Genomic DNA, 16448 nt, shown 5'->3' on the forward strand with positions numbered 1-16448 from the left:
TAAACAATTGACTACTCTACCTGTTCCAGCATTATAGCCTAGTCTAGCCTAAGGCCATCAGATGACCCACTTGAGAGAGGAAACCTGGATGATGTATCTTCTGAAAATTAGGTCATTTTGAGAAATCTCCCAGACTCTTATTGGTTGTGGTCTCCACAAAACAAGACTGGTTCTGGACTAGTAACCTATACCTCTGTTTTTCCTTGTCTGTAAGTCCATCCCTAACCTCTATTAGACCTGAGGAAAGAAAGGGATGCATGTTATCTCTACATGTGATTTTAGGATGGACTTACATGTATATGGAAAAAAGCCTGAGACCCCCATGGAGCAAAGCTCTGGGAAACACAGACCCTCAATAAAACTGAAACCATAGATCAGCTAAAGTTAGGCATGTAGCTCACTCCTCACCTGAGGCCTCAAACCCCTCCCACTGTAATTGAATATTCTTACAAAACTACTGATGTATGCATTCTCTGGGAATCTGGGTTAGATGGTTACATATTGGCATATTGATTTATTAGCCTATAGAATACTCTGTCTAGATTTGATGAGGTAAAACAAATCCATTGTATCACCTTGTAAATCATTAGCTGATGATAACATTTCATTGTGTATGTGAAAGCTTACCTAAGTTCTCAGCTTGTTTTCCTCCCCTATAAAAGTAGATGTAACTTTCAATAAAGTGCTTTTGGTTGCTATCAGTGCCTCTAGCCCTCCTGACCCCACACAGATATTTCATCTTATCCTTCCTACCACACCTCATTCTTCTTACCCCTCTGGGATCCCTTGACAAATGGGGTCCAACGTGGAACTCTTCTTGAGTCCTAAGTTGGCTGCTAAGCACTGTTCTTATCATTTACAAGGTTGTAGTAAAGATGATACTGAGAAAAGGATAGAGATTCTTTAGACTTTCCCAAACTACTTGCTCTGTTCCTGCTGTGCAGATGCTTCTGAGGATAGTCATGAGGGACCTCACAGAAGAGCTCTTTGGGGTTTTCCCAAATGCCAATAGAGGCCAAGAAGGAGCTATCAGCTCTCTGAACCAAGGAGAAGGGACTACAGCTACAATGTGTGGGTTTGACTAAGCTGGCTGAGCTCTCTCCTTGCAGAACCAAGGTAACCAGACCCAGAGATGGAAATAAAACTAAATGACTAGAAGTCACTGACTCTGAGTTCTTGGCCTTATTCATTATCCATCTGTTCCTTATTCCATGGTCACCTTATCATTCTCCCTAAGTCTTTCATAATCTTTTTCATTATTTTCATTTTCATAATTTTCCTGAATACAGAATCTTAGAATGTCAGAATTAGGAGGAACCTCAGAGACTCCAACTTGAACAAGATGTCCTCTACAACTCCCCCTCTCACATGACCTGCATTACTTTCTTCACTTCCTATTCTCTCCCTCTCATCCTTTTTTCTGTTCCCTTCCTTATATGTACTTCTGGTCCTACCCCCTCCTAATTTCTCAGGCCACTGATTGTAGGGAAATTATTTTTTTAAACACTACAAGCATTTATGAAACACCTTCTCCATACTAGGCCCTAGAGATACAAATCAGTCAGTCAACAAGCGTTTATTAATCACGTACTATGCTCCTTTAAATTCTCAGCCCCTGAGCATGCATACTGTCCCCTCATTATAGTGTATCTATGTAGGCCTGACCTCTCAAGATATTTCAGTCAACGCTTGCAGGTGGAAAAACTATATTTCACAAAAGGCATTGCTGCCAATTAGACCCATACCTATTTTGTGTTTGTAGGCAGCTGGGTGGTGCAGTGGATAAATGTTATAATTGGAATCAAGGAGACCTGAATTCAAATCCTACTTAGGCATTCACTACCTGTGTGATTCTAGGCAAAATCACTATCCTCCTCAGTTTCCTCATCTATAAAATGATAATAATAGCATCTACCTCCCAGAGTTGCAGAGTATTAAATGAGAATATTTGTAGTGTAGTGTAAGGTTTGCAAACCTTAAAGCATTATGTAAATGCTAGCATTACTATTAGAGTCATTATTATTTGTATTTACATATATACTTATAGGTATACATGTATAACATATATTTACATATTGTGGAATCTCTCTTCCTCCCTTGCCCCCCCAACTTCTACATATCACCCTGAGTGCAAGTTTCTAAAAGGCAGAAATCCTCAGGTAAACCTTATGCTGAGCTTCAGGGGTAAAAAGGCAAAGCATTATATAGGACCTCCCTCTCAAAGAACTTACTTTCTATCTGTTGGGTGCAAGTAGAGAAATAATAAGAAAATATAGAATAAAAAATAAAGTTATGACTTTAGAGTTAAAAGAAACTTTAGATTCAATTTAATACAATAAACATTAATTAAGAACTGCCCATGTGTCAGGCACTGTGCAAAGCACTGGGGTTATAAAAAGGCAAAAAACAGGCCCTGTCCTCAAGGAGCTTACAGTCTAATGAGAAAAGACATCATGCAAACAAATATATGCAAAGCAAGATATAGACAAAATAAATAGGAAATAAAAGAGGAAAAGTGCTGGAATTAAAGGGGATTAGGAAAGACTTCTTGTAGAAGGTAGGATTATAGAGGCTAGATTGTCCAACACTCTTATTTTGCAGATAAGGAAACTGAGTCCCAAACAGTTTAAGAGATATGCCCAAAGTGTTCAAAGTAGTCATTGGCAGAGCCAATATTTGAATCCAGATCCTCTCACTCTAAATATAGTATGTCCTGGTTTCCCCAAGGAAGAGTTCTCTAGCCTGGACAGCTATATGCACTTTTTGCTTGGAAGAAAACACAAACACACATTGTGGAGAGTGACTAGTGCTTATACCTAAAGCCCAGGCTCTAATATTGCACACTTTTGTTCTCAAGAGTCATTAAAGAATGAGTGAATTAGGAGGCAGAGACATAATGGTGGAGGAGAAGGAGAAGAAAGAACTCATCTGAGCTCCCCCAAATTCCCCTCCAAACAACTTTTAAAATAATGCCTCAAATCAAATACTAGAGTTGGAGAGGCAACAAAAGGTCATTGTGAAATAATTTTCTACCACAAAACAACTTAGGAGATCAGAAGATAAGTTCTATGTCACTGGGATGAGATCAGGCTTGCCACCCACTGTAACACTAGCAGCGAGCCTTGGAGGGCTACTCAATAGTAGTAGCAGCAGTTTCAGGAGCTCTCAGTCAACAGGCAGTAAGGGAATCAGAGAATTTGTCAGGAAGAGATTATAGGGGATTCTTTGCTAGCTCTGGGTACAAGACCCATTGGCATTGCCCATGCAATTCCAAGAGTAGTGATAGCACTTGTGGCTTTCCTCTCAACTACTTCCTTCTATGTACTCAATACAGTCAAAATGCTGTATGGTTTGCACAAGATATATGCAGTCTCTATGCCTTTGCAATAGCTATCTCTCCCTCTCACTTTTGCCACTGAAAATTCTGGTTTTCCTAAAAAACTGCTCAATTCTGACTTCCCTTTAGAGATCTTTCCTGGTCCCCTTCCCTTCGTCCCTCAGAGATTACCTTCCTTTTACTATATATATATATGTACTTATTAGCATGTTGTCTTCTCTATTAGAATATCTCCTTTGTGGGCAAGTTTCATCTCTTTTGTCTTTCTTTGGATCCTCATAGCGCAGAGCCTGACACATCATAAGCAATTAATAGCTATTTGTTGGCAGATTGATTTTGCTTCTGTTTTCTCTGCCAAAGAGAAGATGCTTTTCCTATAAATCTAAGGACCAAATCACTGATAGGGAGTTGTTTGGTAACCCTGATATCTGAACTGCAATAGTAAGAGAGCACCTATCTGCTCTGGAGGTATTATCAGCCTAGGTTTTCCTAGTGCCAGGATGGTGAGAGAATTTGGGGACGTGATGCTAAATTATTGTCAGAGATCTTTATAAGGTCATAAATAAGGAAGGACTAAAAAAAGGCATGTATCCTAACTATCATCTCAAGGGGGAAATGAAAATGTCTTGTCACAAGCAAGAGAACTTGACTTGGATTTCTGACAAAATCTTGGAATGTGTCATTAAACAAATGAACAGTAGGAAAGGACAGCACTGATCACAAAGGTGGTTCAATAGATAGAGGGCTAAGTCTGAAGCCAGGAAGGCTTCAGTTCAAATTTGGTCTTAGATACTTAATAGCTTTGTGATCCTAGGCAAGTCATTTCACTGTGTCTGCCTCAGTTTCCTCAATTCTAAAATGGGAATAATAATAGCACCTTCCTCACAGTGTTGTCATGAGGATCAAATGAGATAATATCTGTAAAGTGCTTAGCATATTGCCTGGTACTTAATAAATAATTGTTTCTTCCTTCCATTTTTAATAGCCTTCCTCAACTGGGATTGTGCCAGGGAGAACTTTTGCAAAAAGCAGGAGAAAAGAAAAAAATGTGCTTTCCTTTGACAAGTGAATTTACGAAACCACAAATCTCATAGTTTAAAGAAAATTAGGAGGTTTAAGATGCAAGCAAAGGGAATTACAGAAGGACCCTATATTCACCAGGGCTATTCCAAGGCCTATAGTGGATGGCTGAAATCTTGGATAAAAGCAAATACCTACTAACCTGATATCTATATCTATATCTATATGTGTGTGTGTGTGTGTGTGTGTGTGTGTGTGTGTCTGTGTGTGTGTGTGCTCTCTCCCTACCCACCTGGGTTCATTGCTCTGAAGTCTCTTTCTCTGTCTCTGTGCTCATGTGTGTGTTTGTGTGTGTGTGTGTGTGTGTGTGTGTGTGTGTGTGTGTGAAATGGCCTTCTCCTCGAAAGATGCTCTTTCCTTTCACTGTTCTGATGCAATTACAGTGTCATATTATGGATATCCATATGGGTACCAGGAGATGCTAGGTGGAGCAGTAGAAGAATATTAGACTTGTAGTTAAGAAAACCTGAGTTCTAACTTTGTGATCGCTATCAAGTCACTTTACCTCGTTGGTCTCCTCTGTAAAAAACTCATCTGTAAAAAGATCTGGAGAAGGAAATAATAAACCATTCCATTATCTTTGCCAAGAAATCCCCAAAAGAGTTCACAGAGTTGGAAATCACTGAAAACTACTAAACAACACATGGGTGCCTTATACCTCTACCAGAAAACAAATTTGTAAAGGGCACAGCTAATCTTATTTAAAGTCTGTATCTCACCCTAGTACTGAGCAGTGAGCTTGGTACAAAACAGGTGTCTAACAAATATTTATTTCATTTCAGAGGAGGAGAATGTTTACTCCTTGGCTATGGTCTAGCCCCTTGGGGAACCCATCTGATCCACCAAAAGGGATATTCCCACTCCCTTTCCTGACAGCCCAGATGTCCTTCCCATAAGGAAAATGAATGATGTTCTTTTCCACCAAGTGAAGCATCCAATACGTGCCCCACAGATACTCTTGCCCTTTCATATAGCCAACCTCCATGCTCTATGGAGCTCCCTAAAGCTATGCTAAATTAGCCCTTTTGAACTAATGCTACCTCTATCCTGGAGTCATTTTTCTTTACCCAGAGCAAGAATCACAAAAAGATGAGCAGGCCAGGTTTTGGATGCTATCTGGGATCCTAGAAAGTTTGATCCCTGATCACCTTTAATAGGACAGTCCTTATGATTCAGTGGTCCTTGAATAAGAGGTGGAGGAGATGGGTGATGCTATGTGTCCAGGGCTTACTCAGATGTCTGCTCTTTGTGTTGCTATAATCTCCTTGCTAGTATTTTATTTAAAATTTTTACATCAATATTCATTAGGGAAATTGATCTATAATTTTCTTTCTCATTTGAAGCAGAAAGATACAAATAGAGTAAAAGTAAGGGGCCAAAGTCGAATCTATTATATTTCAGCTGAAGTAAAAAATGCCAGAGTAGCAATTGTGGTCACAAACAAGGCTAAAGAAAAAATATATCTAATTAAAAGAGATGAGATAGGAAACTATATCTTGCCAAGACTTATAAAAGAAAATGAAGTAATATCAATACTAAACATATATGCAACTAAATGGAATAGCATGTATTTCTCATGGACATCATATTGTAAAATTCTGGTTTTTAATCGACTCTATCGGCTTCCGTTTTATGAGTGAATTCATCCTCGTTATATTCACAATTGTGATTACAGAGTGAAATGAGCAGAACCAGAAAACATTGTAAACAATAATAACAATACTTTTTGATGAACAAGTATGAATGATCTAATTATTCTCAATAATACAATGATACAAGAAAATCCCAAGGCTTCATGATGAAAAATGTCATCCACCTCCAGAGAAAATACTAATGGAGTTTGAATGTAGACTAGAACATATTATATTTCACTTTCTTTTGTCTTTTTTTATTTGTGATCTCTTCCACAAAACTAATAATATGGGGAAATGTTTTATATAAATGCACATATAAAATTTAAATCAGATTGCTTACCATCACAGGGCAGGGGAAGGGGAAAGAGGTTGGGAAACAAGAGAGAGAATTTGGAACTCTTAATTTTTTTAAATGAATGTTAAAAATTGCTTTTACATGTAACTGCAGGAAAAAATTAATATTTTTTAAAAATATATAGCATATATACAATGAGTGGTCATTTGGGATTATTGACATGTAAACATGAAATACATATGTGAGTGTGTATATATGTGCATGTATGTTAACATAGGGGGGTTTATCCACATGAATTTCCACACAGTAAACAGATGTGACTCATTTAGACAGTAACTACATAAGATATCTTTAAATGCATTTTTTAGTTGTCCTCTCATCTCAAAAAAAATTGTTTCTCAGTTCTCCATTTCCTGGTTTATAACTTTGGGGAATTAACCTTATACCACTTTCTACAACAATTGGCATGGTTTTCTCTATCAAATATATGTTTTACACATTTAGTCTGTATAATCACCACATATTATTTATACTTTTCCCCAAGGGGGGGAAAAAAAAGAGTTCACAAGACTTGGGTAATCCCATCTCTGACAGTGACTTAATTTGTCAGTTTACTAAAGTTGCTTCAATTTTTTTTTTTAGAATCTTAATTTTCTCATCTGTAAAATGAAGGAATGATCTTTAAGGTCATTCCCAACATTCCTGGGTGTGGTCACTGTGGATAGTTTAGCTTCTTTGAGCTACAGGTAAGAGCTGGGTGGCAAGTGGACAAAAAGGAGAAAAATAGCGGGGAAGGGAAACAAGAGCTTGGCAAACCTTCACACCTAAGGTACTAGTCTTCCCTAAACACTCTACATACCAACTTACTCCTACATACAAAAGAAACATTAAATAAAATCCACTCACAAGATCACATAGAAAAAAAAATAAAACAAGATTCAATAACAAAATCATAACTACTATTACTATCTTCTGGGAAACCACTACTTAAACTTAATCAAAACACAAAGCAGTTTGCAGCCGTGCTAATCTACATTTCAACTCATCTTGGCACTGTCCGAACAATTGCATGTAAATATCTGCCATCAAAATGGTTGGGTATTCAGGGAGTTCTTGTTAGAGGTCATCTTCTCCAAAGCATAAACTTCCCTTGCCACCAGCTAACTCCAACCCAATAGGATCCAACGCATATTGACTTCTCTGCCTTACAAAAGTTTCCTCCAAGACTGGACACATCAATCTTAGGTTACTACTTCATCTATGGTACAAAAACAATACAAAAGAAGTATCCCAAGCCCAAATTCAGGCTTGGCCAAACAGGTTATGTTTTAACTTCAATATGAATTTGGCCACTTGGAGATTGGAGTAGGAAATGGGGCTAGCCAGTCCTCTCAATATTTTATTTTCAGCATGCAAAGCAAAAACATTCCTTCACTCTACTTTGTTCATCCAGAGTACTCTTGCTCTTTAGATGACAAAGGCATTCTTAGCCATCTCAAGGTACAAATCCCTCAGTGATAAGTCACATATCTAGAAGCATCCCTTCTCCTCTAAATTATATATATAGCATCTTGGAACCAGAAATTAGAACCAGGAACTAGAGCATAATCCAATGAGAGTTGGTGGTTCCTGTTATACCTGGAAAAGGTATTTATGAACTTCTGTTCAACAAATATTTATTAAGATTGCGTTGTGTGAAATGCCCTTTGCTAACTGATGGAGATACAAAGGCAAAAAATAAAATGGTCTTTTCCTTTAAGAAAATTATATTCTTTTTGAGGCTATGCTTTTGACTCAGGATTAAGAGAAGGATGCTGGGGGAAGGTTTTCCTTAGCTGAGGAAAACAAAGATTACTCTTTGGAAGTTACTGGCAACCTCAGTACAAGACCTTTTGAGGAAAAAACAGCCTAACTTGCATAGGAGGGAGGAAAGGTTATATTGCACTTATCGCATATAGCAATTAAATTCCTATGGGAAAAATTAACTAATCGATAAAATGGTATAGATAGCAAAACAATAATAGTTTGACAGTTTAATATGCTCTCAGAGCTGAGTAAATTTAAATAGTCAAAGGAAAATATAGAATTGAACAAACTTTACTAATTTCTAGATTAAAGATTTCTAGTGTCTTCTGAATGGGTGCATTGAACTATATATATATATATATATATACATATACATATATATATTCTCAGCACCACGCAGCCCCTTTTCAAATACAGACCATGTGCTAGAGCATAGAAATTATGTCAATAGCAAAATAGCCAAAATAATAAACATACATTCTTTAAAAAAACATTATGTTATAGCAATATTTTGACCATGTACATCAATAAAAAAATTTAAACATGTACACCAGTATGAATATATTTAGTAATTTATAGATTATGTATGTATGCTATTGTACTAATATATTATGTCACTAGGTAAATAGAGGATTATTACATGCCAAGCACAGTGCCTGAGAATATATAGCAGATAATAGAGAGAGAAGAAGCTCTCTCATTTGGAATGAGGTAACAGCTCATCAAGAAAAAGTGTCCTTGATCTCACACAAGGGGAAACTCTCCTCACTTTCTTGAAGAGTAGCTGGGAATAGGAACATGTTAGATACTGCCAGCTCCTCTCCTGTCTTCCCAGAGTCTTTCTTCAGCAACATAAAATAGGTTGACTTCTTCCATTTTCCCTGTTGAAGCTAGAAGCCAGAAGTACCCTAAGCTACTCAAAGCTTGAAGCATCCTCAACAAGTCTGAGAAAGTCTGGAATCTCTCACTCTTGCCACTATGACATGCACCTCATGGAAGACAGGGCATTCATCTCCATCAATAAGGAAAGAGTTCTATATCAAATGGGCTTTGGGTCAGATGTTACATTTAAATAATTATTATTTAAAATCATTTTCTTAAAGTACAAAACTCTTTTGTTCCCTCTAAAATATTATTGTGAATACTATCATTGTGACATTATATTGATAATACTTTTGTGAAAGTGATGCAATTGAATATGCTTTATTATTTTGGGGCATATGATGTATTGATTAAAAGTATGGGTGTAATATTATTTCATTTGGATACTTAGTTTTAATGACTATCATAGATGAAAAAAAGATATTTCCAAAGATTTATAGATTCAAATGAAAAAAGGGAATCTTTGGCAGAATTTATATACTTTTAGAAGCCATCTGACAATTAACAAAAGATTTTTGAAATGAGTTGTAAATTTCCATTTGCCCTAATATAAATTAATTCTTCTTTACCATAATGTGGTAATTTCTTACATTAACATTTCAGTTCAAAACTCCCCTAATATCTGTCAGATTTTTTTAATTGATCAGAAAATCCTATTTCTTAAAGTGTACAGGTATGAGTGGTGTGGGTAAAATTTCATTTTTGTCAACAAGAGATTAGCTTTTAAATATCTTTTTTTAAACTGTGACTTTCTACTATCATAAATAAAATCTCAAAATACCACATAAATTTATCCCATTAGTGAGTTCCTTCAACTTTTTCCTTCCATTTTGAGGAAGGGTCCAGACCAGATTTCTTTTATTCTCAGGAGTTTGCCATGATATTTCCATGCAGGTATCTTCCCTTTTCCCCCTTTAAGCTCCTTTTTACATGATGTTTTACCTCTGTGGGCCCCGTAATTTCCAATCAGCAACCATGGCAACTGAGTCACAAGCAATAATTTATTTATTTAGGGAGACCAGTGGTCTCTAAGCGATCAAGAACCAAGACCTTCCTAATGGTCAAGGATAACTACTGCTTGAGAGAGACTAGTGTTTATATAGATGTTAAGATTAAATTTCTCTGGATATTGTACATGAACTTAGAATTATTTATTAAATAATGAAAACACTGAAGAGAGAAAAGACACATAATCATAGGGTGGATTGCCTAGCTAACCTGAGCTCACAACTCACGTCATGTCTCCATTTGCTAGGAAAATTACTGTGTGAAGAAAAGAATAGAGACCTTGCTGCTTCCTAGCAAAGAGATTCATAACTTCAACCCTGATGGCATCACTTTTTCTAGGTCTCCCTGGTTGGACATACTTGACCTCGGTCTGGATGAAAGACCAGTCTTCTGGATGCCAGGAGACACATGGGACAATAAGTAAGTGTCTTCCAAGATTCCAGGAAGCCAGGAAGCATCCTCTTTAGAGAGATAAGTCTCAGGCCTTGTCTTCAACCCAATCAAAGTATGGAATGAGACCAAAATGGATTTTAAAAAGTAAAAAGTTTCTTTTTAAAAAAGGAGAGAGAGATATAGATTTATGTTAAATTCCCATAATCACCCTTCTGATTCTTTGGGAGACTTGTTGATCTTTCCAATAAATCATTCCATATGTAATATGTATACATTTCAGGATTGTCTCACCAGGGTGCAAAGGGGCATGAACTGTGTGTCACTTACTGGAAAAAAAGAAGTTCACAGCCTCCCAATTTGCCTAGCATTGCCCATTGACCAACACCCTGATCAACCCAGGATGCATGTCTGAATTATGGGGTATATAAATCCATTGTCAAAAGAAAATCCAAAAACATTTTTAAAAAACCAAATAAAAGAAAAAATTTAATTTTAAGGAAAAAAATTAAAATATCAAAATCTATGTATATAAAATTTCTGAGTAAACAAGAATAAACCCATAACAGGTTTTAAATCAGGACCCAATTAAAGTGATTTCTTTCCTACCTGGGATACCATGTGAACTTTTTTTTCCTAGTAAGTGACTTGTGAACTCTCTTACCCAGTGGTGACTTACTAAGTGTTAAGTAGGGGTACTTTAAATTCTTGATTGATTAAATTAAAGAGTTCTGATTGATTACATTAAAAATAAACAAAAAGAGTTTAATTCTCTCTTCACATTCCCCCCTGTGATTCTATTAGAAAACGAGCATGTTGAAATCTTCCAGATTTATATGCCTAGTCTCCCCAGTGAATCATTTCACATAAGTAGTTTATATCTCTAAAGATCTTTTGGCTAGAGGTGCATACAACATTGCACTATCTAAGAAGAAATGCCAATAATTGGGGGACAAAAGGGGAGGGGGGAGGAGAGAGAGAGAGAGAGAGAGAGAGAGAGAGAGAGAGAGAGAGAGCAAAACCAATGATTGGTAGCCACATTGACAAAAAGCCAATTAGGGGGCAATCCCCTTTGGCACAAGAGTTTACACTCAAAATAAATGTATTCAACCCCCTTTAGTTCAATTCACTACATTCCAAAGTTCATTCTGGGTCTTCTGATGAAGTGTATGATTTCCTCAGGCTTCTTTATGGTACCTTCTTTAAAAGAGTTCACTTTCTTGAATTGGGGAGTTAGCAAGCTCCTTTTCCTGAAATTTCTCTCAAAACAATTTTTTAAATTTTGGATTTTATGAAAATTATACAATTCTATTCAACCATTAACATGGTTTTGATGAATTGATTATTCTAATTTCCTAAAAGACTACATTATCTCATCTGGCCACCAGATGGTGCTAAGCTTCCAAATGTCTCCCCAGCATTAAGTGCATAAATTAACCTCAATAACTATGTAAAAGAAGTTTTAAGTAATACTTTAACACAGTGATGGGAAAACTTTTTAAAGAGGAGGCCAAAGGAAAGGAAATGCTCATCTGTCAGTCTGTTTCTAAAGCAACTCTTTCGAAATTTCATTGTATTGTATCCTATTCATTGTATTTGTCAAATTAGAAATAATGTCACAGGGCAGGATAAAACATTTCAGGGGGCCACATCTGGCCCACAGGCCATAGTTTGCCCATCACTGCTTTAATAGGTCACATTTGAACCCAGTTCTAGGGCATAAAATAATATATAGCTCAAGATATTAAAATATTAAATGTGCTATCTTCCTACGTCATACTCCTATTCCATAGTGTGCTCCATTCTCTCAGCACACATTTCGGTATTTTCATAGATTTCAAGATTAGCATCACAAGAATTTATTAAGTGCACTGTGCTTAATACTAGGATTACAAATACAAGGAGAAAGAAAGACAGTTCTTGCCCTCAAGGAGTTTGCATTCTAATAGGGGAACACAAAATAATGAAGGGAACGAGCATTTATTAAGCACTTACTATGAAGCAGGTATTGTGCTAAGTTTTTTTAAAATATTGTTTCATTTGATCAGCACCACAACACCTGGGAGGGAGGTGCTATTATCCACCACCACCCCCATTTTATAGTTGAGGAAACTGAGGTAGAGGTTAAATGACTTCCTCAGGGTTACACAGCTAGTAAGCATCTGAGAATAGATTTGAACTCAAGTCTTCTGGACTCTAGGTCCACAGATCTATCCATTGTGCTACCTAGCTGCCTTCAGGCACATAAAAGGAGCTGAAAAACAGAGGTAGAGGGGAAAGTCCTATGGCTAAATGTTGGTATCATCTAAAGATTCCACAGTGCAGCCTAGCAATGACAACTAGTTTGGCAATTTTTCCTTAAAATGAAGATTTGGGGGAGCCAATCAGTGGAAGAGGTCTTAAGAATAGAAATGTACTTGTTCTGTGAGAAGTCTAGGGGCAGAGGATAGAAGTGGATTTCTGTGGATTTAGTATTTAGTGCTGTTATTTGGGAAACCAATACAAATGTGCTTATGTGGAGATATTTCTTTACAATCCCATTTCTTAGCTGTCCTACCATTTCCTTTTCAGAGCCTGCTTTTCCTTGAACAACATACTTCATCTCCCATCTCTGTGCCTTTTCACCACCTGGCCCCCACATCTGAAATGTTCCTTTCCTTCTTCCTCCTCCTGGTTTCCTTGGCTTTCTTTAAGATTCAGCTCACATTCCACCTTTAGAAAGAAACCTTTTTTGATCTTCTCTTTCTCCTAGTGCCTGTCCTATAAGATTATCTATTGTTTCCACCATATACATCTTCTATGCATCTAGTTACTGATATCTTGCCTCTCCTATAAAAAGTGTCACAACTTTCCCTAGGGAAATGATTCCCTGAGAAACTAACTGAAAGGTATCTGATAATTCTGTTTTGATTCTCTCCTTTCCACCCTACGACTTTCAGGACTTGGTGAGCTCTTGTTTGCAGCTGGACAAAAGTCACAAGATGGTCTAAAAGGACACAATGCTGCAGTGTCCTCTTCTCATTTTCTATTTTTCTTTTGCTCCCATGTATTTCCAACTTCTAGTAAGGGATAGGTAATTTGTCTTCCTAAATTCAAATCTGGTCTCAGGCACTTGCTGGCTGTGTGACTCTGGGCAAGTTACTTAATCCTGTTTGCTGACATTTCTTTATCTATAAAATGAACTGGAAGAGGAAATGGCATGCCACTCCATTATCTTTGTCAAGAAAATCCCAAATGGAGACTCAAAGAGTCAGAAATGACTGAAATAACCAACAAAAAGACTTCTTATGTGTTTGGAACAAAACCAAGTTTAACTATTTAAGACTGTCATCTAGACCAATGGTGTCAAAATCTACAGAACCATACTGAACCATACATAAGGAATTGTAGGCTGCATATTGAGTTAGAAAACCATATATTAACAACCACATTCTGCTGTATTTTCACCTATTTTGTTAAATATTTCTCAATTATATTTTAATCTGGTTCAACCATACTTACCAATCTACTTACTACGATTTTCTTCTATTTACTGCTTTTCCTATATCCTATAAGTTTTAGTATTTTGTCTCATTATAATTGTCTTTAGTAAAATTATTGTTTATATGACTTATTCTTTAACCTACTCATTTTTTTAAACCCTTAACTTCTGTGTATTGACTCCTAGGTGGAAGAGTGGTAAGGGTGGGCAATGGGGATCAAATGACTTGCCCAGGGTCACACAGCTGGGAACCTACTCATTTTTTAAGATTAAAAAAGTTAGCCTCCAAATAATTTTTATTCTGTGATTCCATGATCCCTTATTAGATATAATTTTATTGTATTATGCTATGAAATGGATGCATTTACTACCTCTTCGTTTTTGCATTTAATTATAAAATTTTGCATCTTGATATATACTCAGATTTTGTGATGGTATTATATGCCACTGTCCCCATACAATTCTTTCCAGGTATCTATGATTTTATTTATACCTAATATATCTAAGATTTTATTTATCTTCTTAACTTTTTTCTTATTTATTTTTCATTTAAATTTATCCAGTTCTAACAGGTGAAGGTTTAAATCCCCCACTATTATAGTTGTATTATATAACTCCACCTGAAACTCCTTAGCTTTTCCTTTAAAAATTTCAGTGCTATAACATTTGATGCATATATGTTTAGTATTGAAAATGCTTCATTATCTGGGGTACCTTTTAACATAATAAAGTGTCCTTGTTTATCTCTTTTAATTAGATCTATTTCCACTTTAACTTTATGAGATTGTTAATTATGTTTATGAGATCAATTGATTATGATTTATGAAATCAATTAATTATAAGATCAACAAAGTCATCATTATTGCTATCTCTGCTTTCTTTTTTTTTTTTAAACCCTTGTACTTCGGTGTATTGTCTCATAGGTGGAAGATTGGTAAGGGTGGGCAATGGGGGTCAAGTGACTTGCCCAGGGTCACACAGCTGGGAAGTGGCTGAGGCCGGGTTTGAACCTAGGACCTCCTGTCTCTAGGCCTGACTCTCACTCCACTGAGCTACCCAGCTGCCCCTCTGCTTTCTTTTTGCCAGCAGAAACATAACATAGTCTACTCTATCCCACTATTTTTACTTTCTTTCATTTTTAAATGAAAATTTAAAATTTGTGCCTTTCATTTTTAAAATGTGTTTCTTATAAAAAAAATGTAGTGTTGTTTTCTGATTTTTGATCCACTCTGTTATTTTCCTTTTATCGGAGAGTTAATCCAATTCATACTCAAAGTCATAATTATTAGTTGCATCTTTCCCTCCATTTTATTTTTCTTCATTGTTTTTCCTTCTTTGTCTCTCTTTTAATTTTGTTCCTCCTCAGAAGTATAATTTTCTTCTAACCTCTACTTCCCTAATCCCCACCCCTTCTTCAGTCCCACTTTTATTTTCCTTCCTCACCCTTCTAAGATTCCCTCCCTTTTTTCCTCCCCTTGTTCTAGTTGTTAATCTATTTTCCCTTCTATGAATCTCTCCTTTATCCCTCTTACCCTCTTATTTACTAATATAACATTTCTATAATTCCCTTTCTTATTTCATCCCTTTGCTCTTTTTTCTTAATCTGTATGCCTTTCTAACATTTTCTTTTAATCTTTATCCATCAACCTCTCATCTTCTTATAAATTAAGAAAAATTTTACTCTCCTATTTATATTAGTTCCTCTTTTACTCAGATCCCATATGAAAAAGTTACTAGCATTACCACTCCTCCATATCCTCCTTCTCTTCATTGTAAAATTTCTTTCATTCATGCCTCAGTTATATGAGATTATTGTTCCAATTTATCCTTCTCCAACCAATTTTATTTTATTTTCAACTTGCCACTTCTATCCATAAATGTTCCTTCAATCTACCCAGTTAATGATATCCTTCTTAAGGTTAAAAGTATCATTTTCCCATAATGAGATGCAAACATTTTGATCTTATTAAATCCATTTTAATTGATCTTTTATGTTATCTTCTTATGTTTCTTCTCATTCTTATATATCAAATTTTCCTTTCAGTTCTAGCCTTTTCTTCAAGAATATTTTAAAGTCTTTTGATTCTTTAAATAGCCATTTCTTTTCTTGTATAATGATACTGAACTTTGATGGATAGATTATTCTTGGTTGTAAACCCAACTCCTTTGCTCTTTGAAACTTGTATTCCATACCCTTCATTGTTTTCATATAGAAGCTGCTAATTTGTCTTATCCTTTTTGTTTCTCCATAATATTTAAATTGTTACTTTTCCATTGCTCATAGTATTTTTTTCCTTATCCTGGGAGTTAAAAAATTTAACTACAATTTTTCAATGAGTTTTCCTGTTGATGTTTCTTATAGGTGGTAATCAATGAATTATTTCAAGTTCTGCTTTGCCTTCTAGTTCCAAAACTTCAGGGCTATTTTCTTTAATAATTTAGTGACAGTGTTTAAACTACTTTTTTATCATAACTTTTATATAGTCCAAGAATTCTTATATTGTCTCTTCTCAATCTGTTTTCCAGATCACTTAC

The sequence above is a fragment of the Gracilinanus agilis genome, chromosome 1 (genome assembly GCF_016433145.1).
Source record: "Gracilinanus agilis isolate LMUSP501 chromosome 1, AgileGrace, whole genome shotgun sequence".
Classification (NCBI taxonomy): domain Eukaryota; kingdom Metazoa; phylum Chordata; class Mammalia; order Didelphimorphia; family Didelphidae; genus Gracilinanus; species Gracilinanus agilis.